Below are 12,682 nucleotides of genomic sequence, written 5' to 3' on the forward strand. Positions count from 1 at the left end.
TTTGATGCAAAATCTATAAGAAACATTGAGAGGCCCACAGTGGCGCAGCGGTTTAAACCGCTGAGCTGCTGAATTTGCTGACCGAAAAGTCGGGGTTTCGAATCTGTGGAGCAGAGTGAGCGCCTGCTGTTAGCCTCAGTTTCTGCCAACCTAGCAGTTCGAAACATGAAAATGTGAGTAGATTAATAGATACCGCTCTGGCGGGAAGGTAACGGTGCTCCATGCAGTCATGCCGGCCACATGACCTTGGAGGTGTCTACGGACAACGCCGGCTCTTCAGCTTAGAAATAGAGAGGGGCACCAACCCCCAGAGTTGGACATGACTAGACTTAACATCAAGGGAAAACCTTTACCTTATAGGAAACATTAGGTCCTTCAGTGTGAGTCTTTGGTGACCTTCTTCCAGTTGCACTGGAGAACCTAGCAATGTATTCAGATAACACTTTCCTAGCCATTTGCAGGTTTTTCATCTTTACCCTATGGTAAACCTTCCTCCAACTGTACTACAGGATCTAGAGATTTCTTGAGAAACCACCGCTTTAGGAATCTCTAGGTCATCCAATGCTATTCTGTGTTTTTCTTTCAATTGAAATTTGCCAAAGAGTTGTGTTGGAAGACCTAGAAATTCCTACAAAGTAATATCAGGTAAAATAGTAAGAATAATTTCATTTTTCAAGGTTTTTCACTTTCATGAGATCCTCTGCCCTCAGGTCCCAGCGAGTAGTGGACTGATTCTACAGTGGGTCTCGGGATCCACTGGTATTTAGTGCCTTCTGGATACAAAAATCCATGGGGTGTATCTATGCTGTAGTATGAATGCAGTTTGGCACCACTTTAAACGCCATGGCTCAATGCGGTGGAATCCTGCAATTTTACAAGCCTTCTCTGCCAAAGGATTTTGGTGCTTCGTCGAGGGCACAGGGAAAACAGGTGTACAGGTGAAAAAGATCTTATTGGACAACAAGTTAAACATGAGCCAACAATGTGATGCAGCAGCCAAAAAAGCCAATAGTATTTTGGGCTGCATTAGAAGGAGGATAGTGTCTAAATCAAGGGAAGTCTTGGACCGCTCTATTCTGCTTTGGTGAGACCTCACCTGGAATCATACTGTGTCCAATTCTGGGCACCACAATTCAGGAGGGATATTTACTGGCTGAAAAGTGTCCAAAAGACAACTAAAAGGTCTGGAGACCATGAATCCCCTTGAGAAGCAACTTAAAAGAGCTGGGTGGGTTTAGCCTGAAGAAGAGGAGGTTAGTGGGAGACATGATATCCACCCAGGTACAAAAATGTGAAAGGATGCCATACGGAAGAGGGAGAAGACTTGTTTTCTGCTGCCCTGGAAACTAGGACTAGAAGCAATGGTTTCAAATGACAGGAAAGGAGATTCCACCTGAACATTAGGAAGAACTTCCTGACCTTGAGAGCTGTTCAACAGTGGAAATCATCACCTGGGAGTGTGGTGGAAGCTGTTTCCTTGGAAGTTTTCAAACAGAGCCTAGATGACCATTTGTTGGGGGTGCATTGATTGTGTTTTTCCTACATGGCAGGGGTTTGGACTAGATGGCTCATGTGCTCTCTTCTTCCAACTCTATACTTCTATGATTCTACATTAACATTGTGGAATTAATACAGTTGACACTACGTGAGAATCATGAGAGATGTCATCTTTAGCCTTCTCTGCCAAATAATGCTGATGCCTCACGAAACTACAACTTCCGTGATTCCATAGCACTGAGCCAAAGCAGTTAAAGGACATCCTCAGACAAAGCTGGGGAAAACAGGAGAAATTGTCTTCTTTGTGTGGGATTTCATCTTTAAATAAGACAAAGAATTTACTTACCCCCATCACACGGTATCACATCATCCCACCTCAGCCATCTGTAGAGAAGACACAAGGCATCGTTTGTAAGACAGACACTTCTAATAGACTCCTTTTCCTTCCCTCTCAATTTCCGTAATTTGAAGGAGACACAACATCGTTCTTGAAGATCCCATCCCACACTTTAATCACTGTTTTTTCCCATTTCTATGCACATTGTGAGCTCAGAAGACAATTTATCCCCACATCTATTTCTCCACCAGATTGCTGTGAGCTTTTGGGCTGTATGGCTACGTTCCAGAAGCATTCTCTCCTGACGTTTCACCCATATCTATGGCAAGCATCCTCAGAGGCTGTGTATTTATATGTATACTTTCATCAATGTTTAATGTATTTAATTGTTAACTGATTGAATTGTCTGTAATATTTTTATATTGTTTTTTATTGTAAGCCGCCCTGAGTCCCCAATGGGGAGAAGGGCGGGATATAAGAATTGTAATAAATAATAAATAAATAAATAGTCTGTTGGAAACTAGGCAAGCGGGGTTTATATATCTCTGGAAGGTCCAAGGTGGGAAAAGTACTCTTGTCTGTTTGAGACAAGTGTGTTGCAATTGGGCACCTTGATTAGCATTGAATAGCCTTGCAGCTTCAAAGCCTGACTGCTTCCTGCCTGGAGGAATCCTTCGTTGGGAGGAACATGGCCATACAGCACCAACAGCTCACAGCAACTCGGTGATTTTGGCCATGAAAGCCTGCTACAACACAATCTCTCCACCGCTGCCCCACATTCCTGAAACACTTCATAGACAATGTCCAAAGTGGTGTCAGACTGCATTAATTCCATAATGTAGACTTACTGTAGAATTCAAATCCCAGCTTGGGCAAGTGTCACTCCGAAGACCTGGTGATGTGATCCCCTTAGGGCTGAAGGCACACAACAACGAGAAGCGAAGAGCTCTAACTTGGCATCTCAAGATCACAGAGAATCATTGTACGTATTGCTTTCTGCTTCCAGCATACAACCCTCTATTTCTACCACCAAATGATGCTTATTATTTCTGATCAAATGTGTTTAGCGCCAGAAGCAAATTCCTCTCATCAAGATGGTGCTATAATGCAAGTGAGTTGAAAATGTGAGACCATGCATGCTCAGGATTTCCGTGTGTATTTTGACAGAACTGCCAAAGAGGTATGTTGATTTATTTTGCTTTGCAAAACATGGAAAGGCAGGGAGGGAAGGGACAAATGTGATTTATTTGCACATGACTATCTAGTAAAGGCATGGGCAAACTTGGGCCCTCCAGGTGTTTTGGACTGCAATTCCCACCATTCCTAACAACCTGAGGCTGTTAGAAATGGTGGGAGTTGCAGTCCAAAACACCTGGAGGGCCCAAGTTTGCCCATGCCTGATCTAGAAAACCATGAAGTCCAGAGTCCAAAACATGTGGGAATGCTAGGAAGCAAAGTGCATTGCTATGCAATCTCCGAAGCTCTGTTTCCTTCCAAAAATTCTAATTCAGACAAATTTCTACAGCTCTTCAACTCATTATCTTCCATTAAGGAAGAAGAGAGCAGCATGTTGCTGCCGGAGGCTGAGTAGTAAACATCGCACCTCCGCTCACCTACATCAAGCCAGCCAAGTTCTTTTGGCACCGGAAGGGAAAACCATCTCTCCCCATCTCTAACAGTAAAAGAACTGCACAGGAACAACAAGACAAGTATCTAAATAGCTGTCCTTTCATTACATTAATTGGCTCTAATGGTAGACCCGGGTTGTATTTCTTCAATTCTAAGATGTGTTTTGTTTCCTATTTCTAAATAGGATGCATCTCAGAATTGTGGGTGCTTTTCTAAATATATAAATAAAGTTTGTTATTTTCTTTTGGACGTATTGAACTCGTATTGATGGTGTCTTAGGCCCCTTCTACACTGCCATATAAAACTCAGATTGTTTTATTGTCTGCTTTGAGCTGGATTATATGGCAGTGTAGACTCGCATGGAGTCATCGATGGTGCAGCAGATTAAACTGCTGAGCTGCTAAACTTCCTGACCAAAAGGTCAGTGGTTTGAATCTGGGGAATGGGGTGAGCTCCTGCTGTTAGCTCCAACTTCTGCCAACCTAGCAGTTCGAGAACATGCAAATGTGAGTAAATCAATAGGTACTGCTCCTGCGGGAAGGTAACAGCGCTCCATGCAGTCATGCCAGCCACATGACCTTGGAGGTGTCTATGGACAACGCCGGCTCTTCAGCTTAGAAACGGAGATGAGCACCAATCCCCAGAGTCGGACACGATCAGACTTAATGTCAGGGGAAAACTTTTACTACCTTAGACCCATATAATCCAGTTCAAAGCAGATAATGAGAATTATCTGCCAGTTTAGAAGGGCCTTAGACGTGGAGAAATTCTGAATTTGAAAGAAAAAGGGGTCTGCAAACATAATAACATTGTTAGAAGATACCGTTTCCTGTGACGCATCAAATTAAAAAGGGAAGGTTTCTTTTATAAGGTTATAGCAATAATGCTCCATGCCATCACATTCCCCATTTTGATGTACGGTTGTGAAAGCCGGACAGGAAGAAAATGAACTCCTTAGAAATGTGATGCTGTAGAGGAATTGGAAAAATACCATTAATGCAGTTTGACCCCACTTTCATTGCCAGGGCTAAATACTACGGGATCCTGGGAGTTGCAGTTTGGTTAGGGCACCAGTACCCTTTGGCAGAGAAGGCTAAGACCTTGCAAAACTTTGATTCTTATGTTTCCATAGAACTGAGCCATGGCAGGTCAAGTGGCATTAAACTGTATTAATTCACCAGTGAAAATGCATCACATCCCTGAATCTGCAAGACCTAAGCCGTGCAATTGACAACAGGAGAACCTAGAGGTCTTTCATTCATAGGTTCACCATGAGCTAAAGTCAACTTGAATACTGCTAAAAGCAAAATCCTGGGAGATGTAGTTGAGTGATGCACCAGAACTCTTTGGCAAAGAATGCTAAAAACCTTGTAAAACTACAAGGATTCCAAAGCATTGAGCCATAGCAGTTAAAGTGGGGGGGGGGGGGGGGTTCGTATCAGGAGTGATTGAGAAACTGCAAGTCACATCTGGTATGAGAGAATTGGCCATCTGCAAGGACGTTGCCCAGGGGACGCCCAGATGTTTTGATGTTTTACCAAGCTTGTGGGAGGCTTTTCTCATTTCCCTGCTGGAGCTGACAGAGAGAGCTCATCCTAACAACAATAACATCAGCAAACCAACCTTCAAGTCAGCAGTCCTGCCGGCACAAACGTTTAACCCATTGTGCCACTAGGGGCCCTTAGTTAAAGTGGTGTCAAATTGCATTAATTCTACAGTGTAGATACACTCCAAGACACCTGCAGGGCAATGGGTTACAATGATTACAGAATCTTGGAGCTGGAAAGGGCTCTAAGGACCATCTAGTCCAACAAAACTGCTGTGCAGGAATATACAACTAGAGCACGCCTGAAAGATGCCCATCCATGCTGTTTAAAGACCTCCAAAGATGTGAGATTCAGCACCCAATGAGACAATCTATTCTAGCTACTAAATAGAAAAAAATAAGAAATATGTCCTGCCTAATATTTCAGTGCTATTTCTTTTCTTAGATCTTGAAATGCAGATGAATGGCTCTGGGGGAATATGGGCATATCGCCTTTCAGAATACGAATCATATGGGCATATCACCCTCCCGAATATGAATGAAATGTTACTTCAGTCCACAAATTTCTAGCATTGGGGGGGGGGGGGGGGGTTAATGGCATGTTCCTACATAGAACTCTTTTATTTGCTGTGTTGGCATTTCCTTGGTAACTGTGCCTTGTCCCTTTTTTCTTTGGATGTCTAAACTGTATTTCTAAATGCTTCACATACTGCAATGCTAGCAATTCTAGGAATCTGAGGAAGGAAGAAAGGAAGGAAGGGAGACAGACAGCACCCTTATGACTAGTTTTTTATCTGGACACCCCCAGTGGCATAAACCCTTGTGCTGGCAGGACTGTTGACCGAAAGGTTGGGGGTTCAAATCCGGGGAACAGGGTGAGCTCCCATCTCTCAGCTCCAGCTTCCCATGCAGGGACATAGGAGAAGCCTCCCACAGGATGGTAAAACATATGTTGGCAGAGTCAGGGAATCTGTTGTCGAAGGCTTTCATGGCCGGAATCACTGGGTTGCTGTGAGTTTTCTGGGCTGTATGGCCATGTTCCAGAAGCATTCTCTCCTGACGTTTCACCTACATCTATGGCAGGCATCCTCAGAGGTTGTGAGGTATTGTCGGGGAATTGCTCTGGGAGAAAAAACAACAACATTCCTCTCGTATTGTCGAAGGCTTTCATGGCCGGAATCACTGGGTTGCTGTGAGTCTTTCAGGCTGTATGGCCATGTTCCAGAAGCTTTCTCTGGAACATGGCTTTGTTTGTTTGTTTGTTTATTTATTTATTTGCAGTATTTATATTCCGCCCTTCTCACGCCGAAGAGGACTTAGGGCGGATTACAATGCACACATACGTGGCAAACATTCAATGCCATTAGACATCTATATATATAAAAGAGTGATGGCATCACGGCGACCCACAAAACAACAAAACTACAGGGCCTCCAACCTCGAAATTTGACAACACAACCCATTATCCACGCCTCTAGGTTGATACAACAAAAAGAAAAGAAAAATAAAGTCCTAATTAGAGAGAGAGGAATAATTGCTTTTATCCAATTGCTGCCAGTTAGAAGGCTAAGCTCCTCCAACTTGGTCTCCTAGCAACCCAATAAAAAATAATAAAAAACACTAAAAATTAATACAATAAAATACTATAATAACAGAAAATAACTAAAAATAATACAAGAAAATAATAAAATATAATAAATAAAAATATAACTTACAATAAAATTAATAAAAAATTGCAAATAACGTCAATTAAAAATTACACAACAATTTTTAACCAATACCACCACCACTTTGCCACAGCAACGCGTGGCCGGGCACAGCTAGTATGCTAATAAAAACAAAAGTTAAAACAAAAATTAATACAACAGTAATAGTATCAAACAACCACCAATACAATTCAGTCAAATTCATAGGTGGGGGGACTGTAGCAGCAATATAAATATAAAAATAGAATCATTAGATTAATCTTGTATGACATATAGACAAACACAGAGGCAATTTAACATTTTCCAGCTTCCGGCTTCATGAGGGTGTATGCTCGATTCCGGCCACAGGGGGAGCTGCCGCTTCACCATCCACTTATGACACCATGCTCTTGACATATATTTTTATTTATTTATTTACAGTATTTATATTTTGCCCTTCTCACCCCAAAGAGGACTCAGGGCGGATCACAATGTACACATACAAGGCAAACATTCAATGCCATATGAACATAGAGACAGACACAGAGGCAATTTAACCTTCTCTAGCTTCCAGCGTCCTGAGGTTATGCTCGATTTCAGCCACAGGGGGAGCAGCTGCTTCATCATCCACTGTGATGCCGACTTCCTCACTCCAAACGCTGCTGGACGATTTTTATGGTGTCATAAATTAGTTAAATTAGCCTCCTCAGTCATACTTGATAGATGCAACAACCTTTTGGGTTGCTTAGGTCAACAACGAGCAGGGATATTTTTTATTTTAATGGTCGGGTGCTCACTCCGACACGGGCTGGCCTCAAACTAATGACCTCTTGGTCATAGTGATTTATTGCAGCTGGCTACTAACCAGCCTGCGCCACAGCCCGACCCCATTACTTCCTCATTCTTTTCCATGTGCTAGTGGCATAGCTTTCTGCACAAAGAGTACCTAAATTTCCTACTTGACAGATGCAAATGTCTTTCGGGCTGCTTAGGTAAACACCTTACTTAGGCGATCCCTCGTAGCTCGAGGCGGATTGTCTTCCATCTCTGGTGTCTTGGGGGTGTGTCCGTAGATGGCTGAAGAGACCTATTCTTGATCTGCATGTTCTCCCGCAGTGAGGACATCAGTTTTCAGGTGGAAGGTGGTCCTGGTCAGGATTGGCTTGACGGGCCTTCCTCTTGGCACGTTTCTCCCTTAAGCCCTCCACTCGTGCCTCTTCGAACTCTGCAGCTGGTCACAGCTGACCTCCAATTAGAGCACTCAAGGGTCAGGGCTTCCCAGTTGTCAGTGTCTATGCCACAGTTTTTAAGGTTGGCTTTAAGCTAGGCTAAAAGGTAAAGGTTTCCCCTGACGTTAAGTCCAGTCATGTCTGACTCTGGGGGTTGGTGCTCATCTCCATTTCTAAGCCGAAGAGCCGGTGTTGTCCGTAGACACCTCCAAGGTCATGTGGCCGGCATGACTGCATGGAGCGCCGTTACCTTCCCACCAGAGCGGTACCTATTGATCTACTCACATTGGCATGTTTTCGAACTGCTAGGTTGGCAGAAGCTGGAGCTAACAGTGGGTGCTCACGCCGCTCCCGAGGTTTGAACCTGGGACCTTTCGGTCTGCAAGTTCAGCAACTCAGCGCTTTAACACACTTCGCCACCAGGGCTCCTATGTCCCCGGCTAGTCAGGTGCTTAACCCGACCCAGCCTTCAATCTCATGACCTCTTGGTCAGTAGTGATTTATTGCAGCAGGCTACTAACCAGCTGCGCCATACAGCCTGAAAGACTCACATTCCTCTTACCTTGGGACAGACATAAGCTGGCCTTGAGGTCTGGGGTCTGTCTGTGGGCACGTGCCAAGCGCGTGCTTTCTTTCCCTCCCTTTTTTACCCTTCCCGTTCCCTCCCAGCTTCTCTTTAGCGACCTCTGCAGGCAGAACCGGGGAATCATTGCCTGGGCGACTTCTTTGCTTTCTCTCTTTCTTTGAGGCGCCCTCTAGTGTTGGGGACCGAGCACGTGCCAGGCGCGCGCATCCTTCTTTGCCTGCCTCTTTCCTGCTGCTGTGCGCGCGCTCACTCACTCCCCCCTGCGCGCGCCTTCCCCCCCCCCCTTTTGCCTTTCCCGCATTCTGCCGGCGCGCGCGCACCTGCCTCCAGGATCCCCGGGCTTAGCTTGGTTTGCCTAAGCACGCGCGGGCGCGCGCGCTGTGTGTTTGCAAAATAAAAAAAATAAATAAGTACAGTAAGTAAAAGCGGGCGGCGGGAGCGCGCGGCGCGTGCACACACCTCCTAGCGCGGCAAAAAAAAAAAAAAAAAAGAGCAGAGCGGAGGCGAATATGATGATGATGGGGATAGGAGCAAGGAGATACTGCTGCTGCTGCTGGACCTACTGCTCCTACTGCTACTGCTTCTTCTTCCGCCGTTTCTGCTGCAGCAATCTCCTTCCCGCAGCGGCTGTGGCAATCCGGTTCAGGATCAGGTGAGAAGGAAGAGGGACATATTTCCCCCTTATTATTATATTATTATATTTTGCAAGGAGCTGGGGCTTTCTTTGCTATGCATGCCAAGAAGGCGCCCTCTGCATATGCGCAGGGGCACTCTCGCTTGGATTTTTGTGGTTCATCCCCAAGGAGAAGTGGACCCCAATCCTAATCCCCCCCAAAACAAAACACTCCCATTTGGCTCCTCTCCTGCCTGACCTTGGCAGGGCGACCTGCGGATGCGGCTTTTCCCGCGCAAGCAAAGCAGAGCGTGCATCGTTTTACACCGTAGGATCAATGCAGTTCGGCATGGCTCAAGAGTTGAAGTTTTGCAAGGTCCTTTCGCCTTCCCCGCCCCAGAGTGCCTGGGGTGCATCAACACAATCTTGGGAGTTGTAGTTTCGCAAGATCCTTTCGCCTTCCCCGCCCCCAGAGTGCCTGGGGTGCATCGACACAAACTTGGGTGTTGTCGTTTTGCAAGGTCCTTTCGCCTTCCCTGCCCCAGAGTGCCTGTGGTACATCTGCACAATCTTGGGAGTTGTAGTTTTGCAAGGCCCTTTCGCCGTCCCCACCCACACAGTGCCTGGTGTGCATCTGCACAATCTTTGGAGTTGTAGTTTTGCAAGGTCCTTTCGCCGTCCCCGCCCATAGAGTGCTTGCGGTGCATCTACACAATCTTGGGAGTTGTAGTTTTGCAAGGCCCTTTCGCCGTCCCCACCCACACAGTGCCTGGTGTGCATCTGCACAATCTTTGGAGTTGTAGTTTTGCAAGGTCCTTTCGCCGTCCCCGCCCATAGAGTGCTTGCGGTGCATCTACACAATCTTGGGAGTTGTAGTTTTGCAAGGTCCTTTCGCCTTCCCTGCCCTAGAGTGCCAGGGGTGCATTGCACAATCTTGGGAGTTGTAATTTTGCAAGGTTCTTTCGCCTTCCCTGCCCTAGAGTGCCTGGGATGCATCTGCACAATCTTGGGAGTTGTAGTTTTTGCAAGGTCCTTTCGCCATCCCCACCCACACAGTGCCTGAGGTGCATTTGCAAAATCTTGGGAGTTGTAGTTTTTGCAAGGTCCTTTTGCCTTCCCTGCTCCCCAAATGCCTGGGGTGCATCAACACAATCTTGGGAGTTGTAGTTTTTTGCAAGGTCCTTTCGCCTTCCTTGCCCCAGAATGCCTGGGGTGCATCTACACAATCTTGGGAGTTGTAGTTTTTTGCAAGGTCCTTTTGCCTTCCCTGCTCTAGAGTGCCTGGGGTGCATTTGCACAGTGTGGAATGAATGCAGCTTGGCATGGCTCAATAGTATGGAATCCTGTGGGCTGTAGTTTTGCTGGAGTTGAAGTCCAAAACACCTGGAGAGCCCAAGTTTGTCCATGCCTGATCTATACTGTAGAATGAATGCCGTTTGACACCACTTTAACTGACTCAAGGCTATAGAATCATTGGAGTTGTGGTTTTACAAGGTCTTCATCCTCCTCTGTCAATGAGGGTTGTGTCCTCACCAAACTACAACCCCCAGGATTGCATAGCATGGAGCCATGGCAGGAAACGTGGTGCCAAACTGCATTAACTCTATAGTGTAGATGCACCTAATGGGGCTGGGTCAGTCCTGTGACTTGTCTCACCCTCTCCTCCAGTGACCTTGCCACCAGTGGGCTGCCAAAAGGGACATTTTGTCCAAGGCTGACTGTGCCAAATGATGACTGGATGGAGAGGAAAGCAGCCAACCCACCTGGATTCATTTCATACAATCATAGAGTTGGATAAGACCCCCAAGGGTCATCTAGTCTAACCCCATTTTGCCATGCAGGAATACACAATCAATGCCCTCCCGACAGATGGCCATCCAGACCTTGGTTAAAAACTTCTGAGAAAGAGATTCCACCATGCTCTCAGTCCAAGCAGCTCTTACCATTAAGCTTAGTTGAGCTTTGGGTTCCTAATTGCATAAGGCAGCATTGGTTCTCCCTTTGCCCATAAAACCTCACAGCCAAATTATTATAATCCGTTCGACATATCCCATTGTCGAACAGCTCTGACTCTCAGGAAATTCTTCCTACTGTATTGTCAAAGGCTTTTGTGGCCGGAATCACTGGGTTGCTGTAAGTTTTCCAAGCTGTATGGACATGTTCCAGAAGCATTCTCTTCTGACGTTTCGCCCACATCTGTGGCAGCCATCCTCAGAAGTTGTGAGGTCTGTTGGAAATTACGTAAGTGAGGTTTATATACAGTATCTGTGGAAGGTCCAGGGTGGGAGAAAGAACTCTTGTCTGTTGGAGGCAAGTGTGAATGTTGCAATTCATCACCTTGATTAGCATTGAAAAGCCTTAAAATCAGGATGGTAAATAAAGAACAACACTCAGAAAACAGAGGAATCCCAGACATGAAACAATCGGGGCTAGCTAACACCTCCCAACAAAGGATCCCCCCAAGCAGGAATCAGGCAGGCTTTGAAGCTGAAAAGCCATTCAGTGCTAATCAAGGTGGCCAGTTGCAACATTCCCATTTGGCTCAAGCAGACAAGAGTTCTTTCTCCCACCCTGGACATTATTCCACAGATATATAAGCCTCGTTTGCCTAGTTTCCAACAGACCTCACAACCTCTGAGGATGCCTACCATAGATGTGGGTGAAACGTCAGGAGAGAATGCTTCTGGAACATGGCCATACACCCCAGAAAATTCACAGCAACCCAGTGATTCCAACCATGAAAGCCTTCGACAATATATCAAATGATTATGTAATCCAACATATCCCATTGTCAAACAGCTCTAACTATCAAGAAATTCTTCCTAATGTTCAGGTGGAATCTTCTTTCTGCAGTGTGAATCCATTGCTCATGTCCTTGTCTCCAGAGCAGCAAAAAGCGAGTTCAAACCCACACCTCCCTCTTCCAAAGCATCTCTTGAGTTTTCCCTGCCTGGCAGAATGGGGTTGGACTGGATGGCCCTTGGAGGTCTCCTCCAACTCTGTGATTCTAGTAGAAAATGTCCGGAAAAGGTCGACTTTCCACATCTTTGCCCCAGAAGCCTGTAATGTGCCAATGCCTTTTTTTCCTTTTAATCATTTAAAATGTTTTTTGGCTGCCTTTAAGGTTGAAACACTCTCATGCACGCTAGTTGAAGCTCGACTGTTTTTATATTTCGCCGCCCCCCCCCCCCCAATTTCCTGCATGTATTGTAATCTGTTTTAGCTTTATGGGATAGTTTTGTTAGTTTCATGGCTCCTATGGTTCGGCTTTTGCTCCTAGTTTTAGTTCCTGCGATTTTATCCCTAATTGCATCATTGCAACACCATGCTTGGCGTTGTAAACAGAAGTCTAGAAATGTTTTCCTGCGTGTGTGCATAAACTGCTGAAAATTTCCGTTTGCAGTGTAGTAGGTTGCATCTACACTGTAGAATTAACACAGTTTGATACCACTTTAATTGCCATGTCTCGGTGCTATAGAACCTTGGGATTCATAGTTTGGGATTCACAGCACCCTTTGGCAGAGAAGCTAAAGACTTTGTAAAACTACAGTTTCCATTAT

General features: G+C 45.5%; 1 protein-coding gene across 1 annotated transcript in view; it reads left to right on the forward strand.

Annotated features, from left to right (window-relative positions):
• Nucleotides 1-8,817: 8,817 nt before the first annotated feature.
• The window catches only part of LOC100562276 (G-protein coupled receptor 22), a 110,291-nt gene continuing 106,426 nt past the window's right edge, over nt 8,818-12,682 (forward strand). The window contains exon 1 of the mRNA XM_008105448.3: nt 8,818-9,161. The gene's annotated coding sequence lies outside the window, so the exon portion shown is untranslated. The remainder of the gene's footprint in view (nt 9,162-12,682) is intronic.

Source organism: Anolis carolinensis, chromosome 2 (genome assembly GCF_035594765.1).
Source record: "Anolis carolinensis isolate JA03-04 chromosome 2, rAnoCar3.1.pri, whole genome shotgun sequence".
In the NCBI taxonomy this organism is placed as follows: Eukaryota; Metazoa; Chordata; class Lepidosauria; order Squamata; family Dactyloidae; genus Anolis; species Anolis carolinensis.